Source organism: Dipodomys ordii, unplaced genomic scaffold (assembly GCF_000151885.1).
Source record: "Dipodomys ordii isolate 6190 unplaced genomic scaffold, Dord_2.0 Scaffold90, whole genome shotgun sequence".
Lineage (NCBI taxonomy): Eukaryota > Metazoa > Chordata > Mammalia > Rodentia > Heteromyidae > Dipodomys > Dipodomys ordii.
In genome coordinates, this window is record NW_012267306.1 from 6,931,143 (window position 1) to 6,947,647 (window position 16,505).

The window sequence follows — 16,505 nt, forward strand, 5'->3', positions numbered from 1 at the left end:
GGAAGGGATTAGATAACTCATGAAATGACATCATATATGACCTATTCTGCATCTATGAAGCATCTGCTATTTTTGTTTATTTATCTCCTCTTACAGAAACATTGAAAAAGAAACACTAAGGGACATTCTAAGGTTTAGGTCAAGAGTTCCCAATGTTGAGTTCTTCCTGTTTAAAAAGAGTCCTCCTAGGAACTCAGAGAATCCATCTACAATCATCACTTTCACTTAACTCTCTAATTATGAAATACATCCAGGCCTAAACACCCGTTGCTTGGTTATCTGAAAGTTGCTTTTTCTCAGGATTTGAATCTTCATAGAAATATTTGTGTCTTCATGTGTTAATACTGCCCAGTTAATCTTTGAATTAAGACAGATCTTTAATTGCTAATCATTTAATTTTAAGTAGTTTTTTCATACATATACCAAGAGATGGGAGTTATTTTTGGAATGCACGGATTTAAAGAAAAAAGTTAAATTCAAGTAGATATGCATGTGCTTATATTATCTCTACTTCCAGAATACAAAGAAACAGTTGTTCTTTGTGAACCTGAGATTACTTAAAGTATTTAGAAATTATCTTCAAAAATTAAAGACAGCTTCTAAATTATTTAGAGTAAGGTAAAATTAATTAAATATTGGTTAAAAACTGAAAATATTATCTTTACTGACACTGTAACTCAATTTTCTATGTTTTTAAATTGTATTTCTCCTTCCAGAATTTCTCTAAAATATACTCATATTCTTAGGAGTGCCAACTAGTAGTATCAAACATCAATTGTGAGTAAATATCTTAGTAGAAGTTAAAATGTTTTACAAAAGAAGCTAAAGAAAATAGTTATTTTTAACTTTTATATTTTAAGGAATTGTGTTTGTTAAAATGATTTTTCCAAATGTATCTCCATTTTGGTATAATTGTACAAAGCAATTTACACTTTTAAGAGAATTTGTTCTTGTTCCTCTTCTTTACCTTCTAGGATTGGAAGAAAAAGTTTATCTGAGTTGTGTGTATTAGATCATTGTTGAAAATAAGTTCGATAACATTAACTTCCTTCTGTGACTGACTACTTTAAACAAATCTCTTTTTGGCTATAAGCCATACTTAAAATGTGCTACTATTTAATGAAGTAAATGTTCATGAAATATCGATCTATGTTTTATATATAAACTTACTTGATAACATAACACAATTTGATTTTCTATGTAACTGAGATTTCTTTATATTCTCTTAACTTGGTTACTCATACAGGAGTCAAGTATGCAAATTTAACAGTTAGTGTTTTTGGAAGATATCCACCATTTCAGTTGATATAAATCACCCCAGTGCTAAAAGGTACTCCATAGTAGCCAGTCAGTGTCAAGTATAATATTTTAGGGGTTTTTAGACCCACTTAGTTTGCCTTGGTTCAATTTCCCTTGGCAAAGATCCAAATTCCAGTGGAAGAAGCCATGCTTGGGACTGATGGGTTGTAGTTGTTACAGTTCAGACAATCCACAACATGTAATTAAGTAATGAGTGTCTGCTTGTCAATTCCATGCCACCCCCCCCTTGGGAAATTATTTTTTTTAATGTGTGTAAGTATTTTATTTAAGTAAGCAAAATTTAGGATATGTATCTGTGTACTTTTTGTACAAACCAAGCTGGGTTTATTGAAAGAGTAGACATCATTCCATTATCATCATTTACCTCAGACATGCAATATGGAATTAACTGAAAATGTACAAAACCTTTTACAAAACAAATTCAGTGAAACATATCCTTTAATACCTTTATTATGTTTACTCGAATTCAAATTAGATTTTCAGTCTAGTTAAATGAATGATGGAAAGTGAAAAGATACCTTTAATAAATATTTTCCCAATACATGACTACACACAGAGAGAATTAAATTAGATCTTTTGGAGCACTCCATGATTTAGAAAATAAAACGTAAACTTTCTTTTGTGTTTTGTTTGTTTGTTTCCCTGCTTTTTTTGGTATTTTAAAACTGTCTGTCATTTAGATAAGATAATTGAGATTCTAATTTTTCTTTCCTAGGGGAAAGGTTATTTCTGTAGGGACTAACAAATTTGGAGGCAAGAATAAACAGACATTATATCAAGAAAATGTTATAGCTTATACTTTAATCTGGCTTTTCCAAATCTGTCCATAAGATCTCTCTAGTTAGACCACATCATGTGGCTCCTTTCTAGGATCCATTGAAGTGGCAGAACGTACACTGAGCTGTCCTTCTCCTCCCTGCATACTGGAACAGAATAGAGCAATCAGAGGAACCAGATGTGATGAAAGGGCATGGATCTAGAACTGTACATGCCACTACCTACACTAATGTTACAGGCTGAGTTACTCCAGAAACCAACTCTGAAATGAACATTGCTTGCAAAGTTTTAGTGGAAAGTGTTTAGGCATCAGCATCTGTGAAAGGGATGCTAGGAAAAAGTGTTACAAGGGAGAATGCTGTTCCAGAGAAAGCCTCTGTTTACAGGCCCAGCTGCTAGGTGGTAAACAGTTCAATATACTCCTCAAGTGCAGGAGAGAAACATTTTCAATCACATTTTTCTTCTTTTTCCCACCTAATCTGCACATAGTGATTATCTGAGTTATCATTTCCAAATTAAATGCTTAGCATGGTGTGATGGTTCCTGTGTTTAAATCCTAGCTACTTGTGGGAACTGAGATCAGGAGGATCACATTTTGAGGGCATTCCAGAATAAAAGTTCAAGTGATCTTTTCTCAAGCTATGGTTGGGCAAATGCCACACACCTGCCCTCCCAACTACATGGGTGCTGAAATGAAAATGGCCAACAAAGAACATCATCAACAACAAAAACAGTTAGCAAAACTCTTTCCTTGGAGGAAGCTGAGCCTGGTGGCATGCACACAAGACATTTCATTTTCTGCAGGAGTGTAAAATAGGAAAATTATATTCCAGGCAGGCTCAGGCATGGATAAAACAAAAACCCCATCTCAAAATAACTAATGCAATAAAAGGCTAAATATATAGATTACATAAATTTATTATATTACAGAATAAAAATGAAGTCTAGAGTTCAGATGACTGCTAGCAGGGACTCAGTTCTTCCTGGATCTTTTTGTCATTTAGTGTTAGCATAATTCTTAGGTTGGTTACAAGATTGATACATCATTAAAGGTTCACACAGAGACAAAGAAATATAAAAGGGGAAAAGGTCATTGTTTATTTATGTGTCTTCCTTAGAAACAAGAAAAACTTTTATAGAACCTTCCCTTACATCTCATTGGCCAGAAATTTATCGATTCCATGCCCTACACTTGGAAGGGAAGGGGATGCCAGTTTACTTATTTCAATCCTTTCAAATGAAAGGAATGTTCAGGAACCAATCATATTGATCACTACACTTACAGAAAAGAAGGAGGAAACAAGCTTTCTATAAAACATACTTTACTTAGGGAACATTTGCTGTTTCAATTTAACATACTTAATTGAAGGAGAGAAAACCATTTCTCAGGCAATTGAAAAAGAAGAATGAATATTTAGAGCTAATTATAAAAATCAGCTTGTTTTATAAGGTGTCATACGAATGAATTTGCTGTTCTTTGAGGCTATATGCTTGCAGTGTTAATGAGTAGTAAAAGTCCTCAATATATTGTATTTTTCATACCGATGAATGTGAAAAAGTCTGCTAAGTTTTACAAATATCGATTTGATAACATAGACTTTCTGCTTCTATGAAAGTTCTCTTTAAGTCAATGTGAGCTTTGTAAATCTAGTCTGTTGCAGGTCTCTTCAATTTGGTCACATCATATAAATGTATTTCTTTTAATATTGTAACAAGTTACAATACTTAACATTTCATGTGCAATGAAGTTCTTACTTAAAATGAGCAACCATAGCTGGTTGCTATGGTGTCTCATGCCTGTAATCCTAGCTACTCAGGTGGCTGAGATCTGAGGATCACAGTGCAAAGCCAGCCAGGGCAGGAAAGACCATGAGACTCTTATCTCCAATTAACCACCTGAAAACCGGAAGTGGTACTGTGGCTCAAGTGGTAGAACACTAGCCTTGAGCTGAAGAGCTGAGGGACAGCTCCCAGTCCCAGAGTTCAAGCCCCATGAACAAAACAAAAACAAAACAAAACAAAAACAACTATGACTTAAATGACTTAGTGAAAGAGAGTAGCATTAGGTAGCATCAGAGAATGCATTCTTTAGCAGAATTCAATGTAAAATATTGCTACTTTTACTGATTCAGTTTTGGCAGGCTCTGGAGATTAAACCAATGGCAGAAATACTGAAATAAAACCTGAAACACTTTATATTTTAAATAATTGTACTTTTATTTTGATTTTGTTCTTTTTTTTACATGTTTAAAAACAAAAGTCATAGAATGACTGCTGTTAGTATTAAAAGTATAGTAGAAAATAAAATTCATATTTTCTCATTGCTGGTATTCTAGTTAGGGTGACAAGACAAAACATAGTTACAAGTCAGAAAATGTTTGTTTCCAAACTAATGAGCCAGATCACAAATCATAAGAACTCAGAAAGGGGCTAAAATATCAGGATATATGTGAGTTCAAATTAGTTCAATTTAGGGAAATAAACTTGGAAATAAGGTTAAATTGCTACTTTAAACCATTTGAAAATTGGAATTTATTATTTCTTTGATGTTCAAGTAGGATAGGGAGACAAACGTTTGAGAAGTATAGCATACAATCTTATCACTGTGTACATATTTTATAGTTTGAGGATTGTCTTCCTGTCCCATTTAATGCTTAGGCTATTACTCTAGTTCCCTCATTTTTGATAATTAGTATATGTTCCCTCATTTTAAATAATTAGTCCTAGAAGAAGATCACAATGACTCAAAAGCTTTGTGACCATAGAAGATGATGCTAAGCACAAAGAACTCCAGAGGATGGATTTAAAAGAACTTTCCTAGTACTTGAAAATGGTGGCCAAACCTGGATGGACATTTATATTGTGTATTTCAAATATTTCAAAACTACATAGTACATATCAATGTCATTTTGACTTATATGCAAACATTCTCTACCTTAGTGAACTTTATGTAGTCATAGCAATAATTTATACATTCTAGATCCCTGTTTGTATGAACTTCAAGAGTAATATACACACACTTAAGTCTATCTCTACATTTGACTTTTTAAATGGAGTTATAGTTGACAGTAAAATAAAAATGCAATAATTTCTCCTTGGTTATGTTTGGTAATTGGATTTCTCAGTAAATGGATCATTGGGAATGTGTTATCAGTACAAGTTGCTTATTTTGGAAGCATTTCAAACTTGATGAGTCTCTAATCCACAATGGAAACAACTGGTCATAATTTAACCCTTTATTAAACTGAACAGTGCATACTATCCATATTATTTATTCATTTGCATATTGTTTTCTTTCTTTTGCATATATATTTAAATTAGGCCATAGGAGGGACAGGCAAATAAACCAAGTAATAAATGGCTTGTATTTAAAATTGATAATTGGGAAGGGTGTGTGTTGCTCAAGTCATAATGCACTTGAAGTGTCAAGGTTCTACATTTAATCACCAGCAATTTAAAAAAAAGGAAGGAAGGAAGGAAAACAAATAACACATAGAAAATTTTAAAAAGGAAGAAAAAGAAAATAATCTATTCTGAGATCACAATGATTATTTCTCCTGGTAATGTAATAACTGTTCCGTCAAGCATGGAGTATGATAAGACAATTCTGTTTTGCTTCCTACAATTCTTCTAAGCTGCTCTATGGAGGACATTCTTCACCTGGGCTTGTTTTATAGCTTCTGAAGTCATCTTAGACTGCAATGACACATATTACCTACAAATAGAAAGGCCCAACATAAGTAAGAAATCTCTTACCTGTGTTTCTTCCCCAAGCTTGTTCAATACACTGATTTTTCAGGAGAGAAAGGAGAAGTCCAGCTGCGTTCGCAGCAGCTTCTCTCTTGTCAGGTATTTATGGTTGCTCTTTCTTTTTTGGGTATTTTTTCAGATTTTGCAATTTGCCTTTCATGCTCTAGCAGTTCTGTGGATAAAGAGGAGTGTATCTTTCTTCTTCCTAGTGTGTTCCTTATTTTGAAACAAATTTCACTTATTGCCAGGTATTACTTTCTGAATTCTTTTCAGGTAATCTTCCTGAACCGAATGCAAGATGACCTCACGGAATGGCATTTTTGTTAATGAATCACATGCATGCAGTGGTTTATCTGGACACACTGTATCTGTAGGTTTATACCAAGTTAGCCATCCAGATGTCCTCATCTTTCACAGACAGTTTTCAGTCTTTTGACTAAGTCATCAGTTCTCAATGTCCCCAGTATCCCACAACAACTAGCTCAACAGCAAGTACTTCTTTGGTGGGTTTTATTGTTGTTATTGTTTGTTTTATTTCATTTTGTTGTTTCATTTTTAACTTGGGGCTTTATGGTTATAACAGGCACTGTAACACTTGAGCCACCTCCCAATTTTTATTGCTTTAGCTTGTTTTTCAGAGAGAGTCTCTTTGTTTGCTTGGGCCAGCCCTCTGACCACAATCTTCCTCCTTCTGCCTCCTGAGTAGCTCAAAGTAAAGGCATGTTCCACCACACCCTGCCTCAAAAGCAAGCACTTCTGAAGGTTCCATCGAAGCTCTTTTTCCAAGTACTTCACTCTTTTCCATGAAAAGTTGTTGGATCCATGATGCAGCTGTCTCAGAAAACGTTAATTTCCCAAATGAGAAGAATTTTTTTAAAAAAATCTCCAGTTTCCAACTATTTTATAGTTAAAATCAGGAAAAATTATCCAAAAGATTCTTGCTAAGTACTTTGAAAATGTTTATATCTCAAGGTCGTATCTCATTTGAATTTTCCATCAGTTACAATTTTCATATTGTTCAAGTCATAAAAAAGACATCAAAAGAAAGGAACTGTAGGGGCTGGGAAGGTGGTTCAGTGGTAGAGCGTTTGCCTTGCATGCATGAGGCCCTGGGTTCAATTCCTCAGCACCACATAAGCAAAAAAAAAAAAAAAAAAAAAGCCGGAAGTGGCGCTGTGGCTCAAGTGGTAAAGTGCTAGCCTTGAGCTGAAAGCTGAGGGACAGCGCCCAGGCTCAGAGTTCCGGTCCCACGACCGGACCCCCCCCCCCACCGAAAAAAAAGAAAGGAACTGTACCACCAGATGTAATGGGCAACTGACTAAACATTGTTCCAAAAGAACAACTTAGAATCAGAACCGCATGCAGATATTAAAATTCTTGCAAAGATTATTCATCTTTTCTATTTTAATGGCATCAACCAAAATGGTTCCTGCTTTATATCTTATTTCCTATAATTCCAAATAGTATTTCTTATGTGTTCCAGAAAGGTTAAATTATAATTCAGAGTTAAAAAATATACATATATATGCATCCACCCATTTTGCAACAATTGTCAAGTTAATCTTCAAGCAAAAATTGAGCTCCAAGTAAAATATTTTCTTTTAAGATGGAGATCAGATTACAGCCTTCTACCTACTGGGTCTGCACTCTACCAGAGAGCTGCATCCCACATCACCCCAAAATTTACTTTTTTTCCTTTATGGGATTTGAACTCAGGGCCTGGGCATGTTCCTGAACCTCTTTGTGCTCAAGGCTAGTGCTCTACCACTTGAGCCACTTAGGCCACAGCACTACCTCTAGTTTTTGAGTGGTTAATTGGAGATAAGAGTCCCAAGGCAACTTTCCCTCCTTGGGCTGGCTTTGAACCGTGACCTCAGATCTTAGCCTCTTTAGTAGCTAGGATTACAGGCATGAGCTACCAGTGCCTGGCTCAAAATTTACTTTTATTTTGAAATAATACTTAAGCATTTATTTTTATTTTTTAAGTTGAGATTGATGGGTGAATATACAAAATATTCAAAGAATTGCTTTATTAGGAAACCAGTTTTCTTCAATTTGAAACCAGCATCTATTACCTCTCAAGTTATAATTTTGAATGCAAAATCAGTATAATATTTACACATTTTCTGTCTATAGCAATTTACATTTGTTTTTGGTGTAGAAATTCCCTATTCTTTTTTTAAAAAAGGAAAGATGCATGAATTATACTTGGGATAAAAAAGGCTGTTTTTATAGTTTTAAAATGAAAAAAAATGAATAAAAACTATATACTTTTAACAACTCCATGTATTTTGTAATAACCTGAAATAATTTCATATTACTTTGTTAAATCAAAGTCTAGATTCCCCACATTAATTCAAAGATTTTACTCTTTTGGTTATTAAAAAAAATACAACTTGTAGCCGGACACTTTTGGCTTACACCTGTAATCCTAGCTATTAAGGAGGCTGAGATCTGAGGATCACGGTTCAAAGCCAGCCCAGGAAGGAATGTCTGTGAGACTCTTATCTCCAATAAATCACCAGAAAATCAAAAGTGGCACTGTAGCTCAAGTGGTAGAGTGCTAGCCTTGAGCTGAAGAGCTGAGGAACAGCACCCCGGCCCAGAGTCCAAGCCCTAAGACAGACAAAAGAAAAAAGAAAAAAATACAATTGATAATGGAAATATTTGATTTTGGCTCCAGGAGGAGGACCAGCACCCTCTTACCCTCCCCCACAACACACAAAGTAAACCTAAAATATTTATGCTAAAATTGGACAATGTAAGAATGACCTTTCTAGTTAAAAATATAAAGAAAATCTACCTTTATAAGTGTGAGGTTTTTCTTCTTCCTTAATACAATGATAAATGTAGGTTTAAAATTTTTTCGTCCTTATTAGACATTAAAATGTGTATCTAAATTATGATATTACCTATATTCCTCTAAATCTATCAAACCAGGCCTTTATTTTGAGAATTTATATCATAAAAATAGCTAAATTAAATAAGCAGAAAACTTGAGGCATAATAATGTTCACACGCTCATCTTTCCCTTACATGAAAGGAGCTTTGTCATTCCCTTTTCCTGTAGGAAGTCTGAAACAAAAAGGTTTTCATACATGAGGATCATGCCCTTGACTGGTTTTCATTGAATATAAGTAGAAATTCTTCATAAAGTGGAATAACCTCCTAACCCTTTCTATCAACTTACTCTGCGGACAAAAGAGTTATAATAAATAACCTTTTCATTCAAGAACAAGCTATTGATAAAAGAAAATCGCCACTTCTTTTTCCTTATTTAATACTTAAAATACAGAATATATAAACTCTTGGAATCATGGGAATATCACAGTCAGTGAACTTTTGGTATACGACACTCTTCTTGGTTTCGTGTTGATTAATCTGTTCTTGTGGCCTGCTGAGCACAGGCTGTGCGGTAATCCCTGAGGTAAGACAATCAGCTGGTTCATGGATGCTCTGGCTCGCCGCCCAAGCAGTGATACACAGATCCCATCTGGTCACTGTAATGGACAGTCAGAGTGCTGTCAGACTGCTCACACTTCTGCCAGAACTCTTATCAAAACTTTCAGTATTTCCAATTTTAAGGGAAACTCAGCAGACCACCTTTCAAAATACAATAATTGAGTACTTAACATGTCTATAATGCAATGTCCCTGGATATCAATGGTCACTGAATTTCAATGAGCCCAGACTTCTTTAGAATATAATGAAGGTTATAGATAATACTTGCAAAATTGTGACATTCAGCAGCAAGAATAAATACAAGGCCAAATTACTTACCCATTAGTGGATTTCTTAGAAATTTTGTTTTGGATTTGCTTTGGATTCTTAGGAACTTTCAAGTGTGCAGCACACACCTGGCTTTAATGTGTATTTTTAATTTGTATATTGCAATAGCATCTCTCCCTTTTTCAGGCAAAACCTATTTCTTGAGCTTCTACTAGTTACTAACATTCTTTTAGACTCTGAAAATATAGTGGAAAATAAGGCAAATTAGATATGATGGTGTTCTGATGGTGAATAAAGTGATTGATGGAGAAGAAATATTATGGTTCACAGCACTACTTCCAGTGATTGAGCAGTTAATTGGAGATGAGTCTCCAATTTTTTTCTTAAGTAACTTAAAAAAACTCTTTATTATGATTATCTGAGAAGGACTTTTGGAGAGATGCTAGTAAAATTCACAACTATTTATAGAAGGGATCATCCAGAAATCACATAATTTTGGTTGAGACTAATTTTACCTGGTGGGCCATAACTAAAGTGCATCATTAGTTGAATTACAGTCAGTATTCCATAAATGTTAAGTTTTTAAAATTTGCCAATGAAGTATGGTCTGGGTTTTAAGACTGAGCATCTGAGACTCACAGACACCTGAGTTGAAAAGTCAGTGCATGGCTCAGTAGGGATTCGAACACATTTTCTAATTCTACTATCTTTCATTGGTCTTTCACTCCTAACAAGAAGCCCCAAACTAAATTCATTTGCAAAAAAGGATAAGCCAGTAGATTGTGATTTATGTAGGTTATACAAGTAATGAAAGGCAGAGATAACTGATAGAAGATAAGTATAAAGAAAAAGAGGCTTTTAAGCTGAATTCAGAAAAAGGAAACTGTAGATTAATGATCACTGAAGTTACTTGGGCAGATCAGAAGAGAGTATTATATATGTGATACCTTAAATCCTTTTTCTGTACTGACTGATATTTTCTTTAAAAACTTGTAACTAGAGACTGGGAAGGTAGCTCAAGGGGCTGGGAAGGTGGCTCAATGGTAGAGTGCTTGCCTTGCCCTGGGTTCGATTCCTCAGCACCACATAAGCAGAAAAAAACAGAAGTGGCACTGTGGCTCTAGTGGTAAGAGTGTCAGCCTTGAAATGAAGAGCTGAGGGACAGTGCCCAGGCCCAGCGTTCAGGCCCTATGACCAACAAACAAACAAACAAAAAACAACTTGTAACTGTGCCTTCAGATGTTAATCTGAAATGAAAAACCAAACAGAAGTAATTTAGTAACTAAAGTCTTTTTTTTTTGTATTTTTATTGTAAAAATACCCTACAGAGAAGTTACAATTACATGGGCAAGATAATGAGTACATTTCTTATCAAGCATTGTTGCCTCCTCCTTTGAAGTCTTAAATTTACCATTTGCAACAATTCTACTTAGATCATTTCCAATTCATGAAGCTTTAAATTTTGGTGCTACACTTTTTATTTTATTTCATTTATTTTGATTTTTCTCATTGCCTTCATTCCCTGTTATTTTTCACATTCTTTTACCATATGTCATGTAAAGCTACATATTTCCACCTTCATTACCACCAAACACTTGCATCTTGCTTTTTGACAGAGATGGCCACTATCTCTGAAGTTCTGGAGTTTTGTCTTTAATTAGGTTTTATAAATAAATTGCAACTTCCTCTGGAGTGTCCTATTCAGTTGTTTTGGCATCTCTGAATTGGGCCAAAGGGTATTTGACTGACCTCATACTTGCTAACTTGAGTCAATTAAATTGTTTCTCTGAAGATGAAACAAGGAACAGATATAATTAATACTTCCTTTGGATGTTGTGATAAGTCCTTATCATTATTTGAATGTTTCTGTAACTTTCCTAACATTAAATGATTTTATAAAAATTATGACTTGTTTAATTTTCTAAATTATAACTGCTGTTATATAACTTATGTATCTGTACTGTTAAGAGATGGCATGAATATGAAACTACAAGTGTTATAGACATTGTAGGATTTGATTTGTCAGTTCCTCCTGACTACTTTTACTTTTTCAAAGTGAAATAAAAATGCTCCACAATGCAAACAAACAACAACAACAAAAGTATTATTGGGATTTCAGAGATAAGCAAGTCAAATCAAAGAAAAATAGCTAGATTATTAATTTTATTTTTAAATTCATGAAGAAAAATCAATAGATCTCTTTTACAAGTGTTTAATATTTAAGTTTACAACAAACATATGATCATGCATTCAAGGCATTCATCATTTCAATGGAATGCTATTTCTAGACTGAAACATCTAATTCTTTGGAAAGGAAAAAGGATGAAATATTATGTCTCATATACATATTAAAATTGTTAGGTCAGTAAAACTATAAAATATGGGTACTTGTTTATATGATATTAACTGCAAATTATTACTTTCAAAAGTAAAAAAATGTTTTATAAGTTTAATTTTTCTTTTGTTGTTGTTGTCTATTTTTGGTTGGTGGATTGATTTTGCATTTTTGAAACAATCTCTTTATTCGTTCCAGGATGGCTTTGAATTTATTGTGTAAGTCTTTGCTGGCTGGGAAATTGTGATCCTCTTTCCTCAGCTTCCCATGTGCTGGGCTCATGACTTACACTACCCTAGCCAGCCTGTTCCCACAGATTTCAGTTAACAAATGATATGTCTAAGATATCTCAACCATTCAGGTTGAGCTTGATGGCCCACATCTATAAACAGAGGAGAAGGGGAGTGAGGCAGGAGGATGGAGTTCAAAGTCAGCCTGGCCTACACAGTAAGATGTATCATTTAACTAGGGATACAGGTGGACCCATTGCAGCAATGAGATGTACAAGTTGTTATGTCGAAAACGAACTTTACAACTTTGGTGGGGTGGGGGGTGGGGAGAATGGGAAGGGATGGGAAGGGGAAACAAAGGAGGATGCTACAATGCTTGATAAGAACTATACTCATTATCTTGCCCATGTAATTATAACCCCTCTGTACAGTATTTTCACAATAAAAAAATGAACAAAAAGTAAATACCACTCAATTAAAATCAATTACATACCTCAATTGTTTAATTATCTTGGTCAATATTACTCTCTGAATAATTAATCTGAGATGAATTCTTAAACTCCTCTGAATCAACACAAAAGTTGTCTACTTGATTTCTTTCTGCCTTGCCTGTAACAGGTAGAGAGAGCAATAGAAAGGTTTCAAAGTATTTACAATCTCAGTTATCAACAACTAGGTTTCTAGGCTACTCTGTAGGATGTAGCAATAGCCTCAAGTTTAGGATTTAATAGATATACAAAGCTAGCTGAAAACTAGTGTTTCCCAAAAATACTTCAGTACAGAGCAAGAGCTCTGTTCCTTGTGTGACTTAGTACATGAAAGAAAAATATCTGAATTATTTTCAAACAGAGACAATGACCTTTGAAATAAGCTTGTGTGCATTGCTTTAACCTGTTTTATATGATTTTTAATATGTCTGGATTGTGGTTGGTAGTATAATGTAGGAAAATATATATGGTATTTTATTATGGATATATTTAAAGAATAGAGAGATATGAATTATCATTTCCTCAAAACATTACATTATAATCAAAAGGCTGATATATATAAGAGAGAGATTAACATATCTATACAGATTTATAATTACATATATACATATGTAGTCACATATCCATATAAATATATATTTATGTATCAGCTGGTCTTGGGGCATGAACTCAGGGCCCGAGAACTGTCCTTGAGCTTTTGTACACAAGGCTAGCACTCTGTCACTTGAACCACAGCTCCACTTTCAGCTTTTCTGGTGGTTAATTGGAAATAAGAGCCTGACAGACGTTCATGCTGTCTGGCTTTGAATTGTAATCTTCGGATCTCAGTCTCCTGAGTAGCTAGGATTGCAGGCATGAGCTACTAGCACCCAACTGAAAGCTGATATTTTTGAAGATATTCTGTGTTTTGGTTTGTGGTGGTGGTGGTGGTACATGAGTGTGAACTCAGAATTACTTTATCATTTGACTGGCTTGCTTAGTTTGTATGCTACCAGTTATGCCATACCTCCAGTCTGGCTTTTTGCTTTTTATTTTGGAATTGTGGTTTCATAAACTTTTCTGCTAAGGCAGGCTTTAAAGTGTGATCTTCTAAATTTCAATCTCCCGAGTAGATAGGATTACAGGCACGAGCCAGTGTTGCTTGGCCTGGTGTATTATACTGTTAAGCATGTGGTGTGATTTCTAAGAATGAGAGATATTCTCACATACACTGATGGGCCTATTGAAATGATCTACAAATTTCAGATATTTCCTTTGTTTTTGGACAGAAATACCTATAACTTCAGACTAGGTATTAAATATGTTTTATTCTATGCATAATGAGAGTTAACATCTTTCTTTACGTAACTATAGAAACCTTTCTGTGTTTCTTTCCTCTTGCTTTATCCTTCCATATACTCCTATACACACATGCATGCATACACACACCACAGACACACACACGTGCACACACACACCACATATACACATATAACTATATAAACATGGATAATAAAAGTGTGTATATATATATATATATTACCAAAAGATTATTGAACCATAAAATTGCTACTTGAACATATTTTTGGTAGTTCTATGCAAGTATATTTGGTATAAGTACTTATATATGTTAAGCATTTTTCATCTTTGTTCTTTATTTATATTGAGGAAAATTTTATTTCTTTAAATACCTTACTAATATAATCAAAATTATTATTTTAAAAGAAACCATTTATTCTAATAGGTGAGAAGCAAAATCCCTAACATAATTCACAATTAAAACTACTTCTGTTAAATATTGGCACAACTACAATGGTATTTGTTTTCATTATAAATAAATGTTTGGAGTCACACACCAAGTATTACATACACTGTTGTTATTTAGAGTAATTCTGTTTATGATTTTTAAGTTCTTTTATATATATATATATGTGTGTGTCATTAACATATAATTTTAGTAAACCCTTATTTTGAAGGCTTCCAGGGTACTTTTAGAAGAAAAATGTTTTATAAAATTATCTCAAAATGCCTGTATCATGATATACAAATCCTCAATTTTTTTTCATGTATTTGTTTTGTGCCTATACTGGGGTTTGGATTCTGAACTTCCTCACTTGACATTTTGACTTGAGTCAGACCTCTACTGTTTGGGTGTTTACTGGTCACACTTAGCTTCCTGCAATGTGCTATCTTCTCACCATCTATCTCCTATGGGGATGGAGCTGTCTGCCTGAGTTCAAGAATTCAGTCTCATGCATGGTCTGAGTTAACATATATAGTTAAGGTTCTCCTTAACTATATATATTAAAGATATATATATATATATACACATTATATAATATATATTATCCTTATATAATACATATAAAGATATATATTAAATATATTATATATTATATAATATATATATATCCTTATTTAATACATATAAAGATATATATTACATATATATTATAAGGATAGATACATATCCTTGTATATGTACATTTATATGTATACATAACATCCTTATACATGTATATATGTACATATATGTGAGTATATCGTTTATAATATATATAGAAGGATATACAACATATATAAATTAAGGGTTATCCTTAACTATACATGACAAATAGTCTATGAATAGTAGTTGCTATTCAGTGTAGTTAATAATGCAAAATAGACTTAGATTTCACAAAATACAGAGAGAGTGCTTCCATCTTTGTCATTATTTAAATAACTCTAAATAACTTTTTTCTTTTATAGGCACTGAAATATGTTTCCAACTCAATTTTGGAAACAAGTTTACCTCAAATGAGCTTTAAATAAACTTCCTAGTACACTAGATAGAGGTGAGGGAAAAACAAAGGAGGAGGTAACAATATTCAACAGAAAATGTACTCATTACCCTACTCATGTAACTGTAACCCCTCTGTACATTATTTTTACCATAAAAATATATATGGAAAAAGAACAGAAAGAATCTGTGTTCTGTGTGTTATTCATTTAATATGAAAATGTATATTTTTCTTTTCTTTTTTATTAGTAATGATATCAATAAGATACGTATTTAGAACAGTTCTATAAATTTATTCCTAAATTCTAAAAATAATCCAAATTCCTAAATTTATTTTTAGAGTGTACATATAACCAAGCACGACCTAAAATGGAAATAATGGGATCTGATATGCTGAAATGTCTCAAACCACACTAGACTAGAAATGAATAAATCATGTCATGGGTTAAATCAATTAACATATTTATCATGTATATGTTTTTGAACACTTTTATCCCAATGATAAGATGCTATCTTTTGTAAAAATAATACTGTAGTCAAAAATCAGCAAGCATAATATTTCTGCATCATAAGCTGTTCGTTGCTGTAAGTCATTGATACCTACCTTCTGGCTACTATGGAAAATTGCAAGAGAGTAAAATAACAGTGATTTAACCATTTCTAAATAAGGCCCACCCCTTTGAGCCCACTGCTGGCTCTACCACCTTCTTATATACAGGACTTTTGAGTAGTAGTTTGAGGATATTTAAAATGTTGGGTCGATGAGCAAACTGTCTCAATTATTCCTATTACATTGTATTTGTCTGTTTTGAGAATTTTGAGTGCTACTGTCTGTCATTCTTGACTCAAAGACCTAAACTCATAAAACTGTACCATAATGATAGCATTATAAAACATTAGTGACTTCTTAATACTTTGTTAATTTCAATTTTATCAACGCTCATTACGTGCCCAGGTTGGTTATCTTTTTCTTCACTCATTGAAACATTGTAGCTAAAATGACAATAAACAATAAAAATCATCCAAGACCTCTTAGAACATACATTGGTAGCAACACAGAGACTGTCACTCTTGTTTCTTCTTACATCTAGCTCAAGACACTGTAACCTTACTTAGTA

The 16,505-nt window shown here is 33.5% G+C and overlaps 1 protein-coding gene across 1 annotated transcript in view; it reads left to right on the top strand.

Moving 5' to 3' along the window:
- Positions 1-16,505, top strand: part of Sema3d (sema domain, immunoglobulin domain (Ig), short basic domain, secreted, (semaphorin) 3D) — a 173,530-nt gene that overhangs the window by 75,593 nt on the left and 81,432 nt on the right. The window lies entirely within an intron of this gene.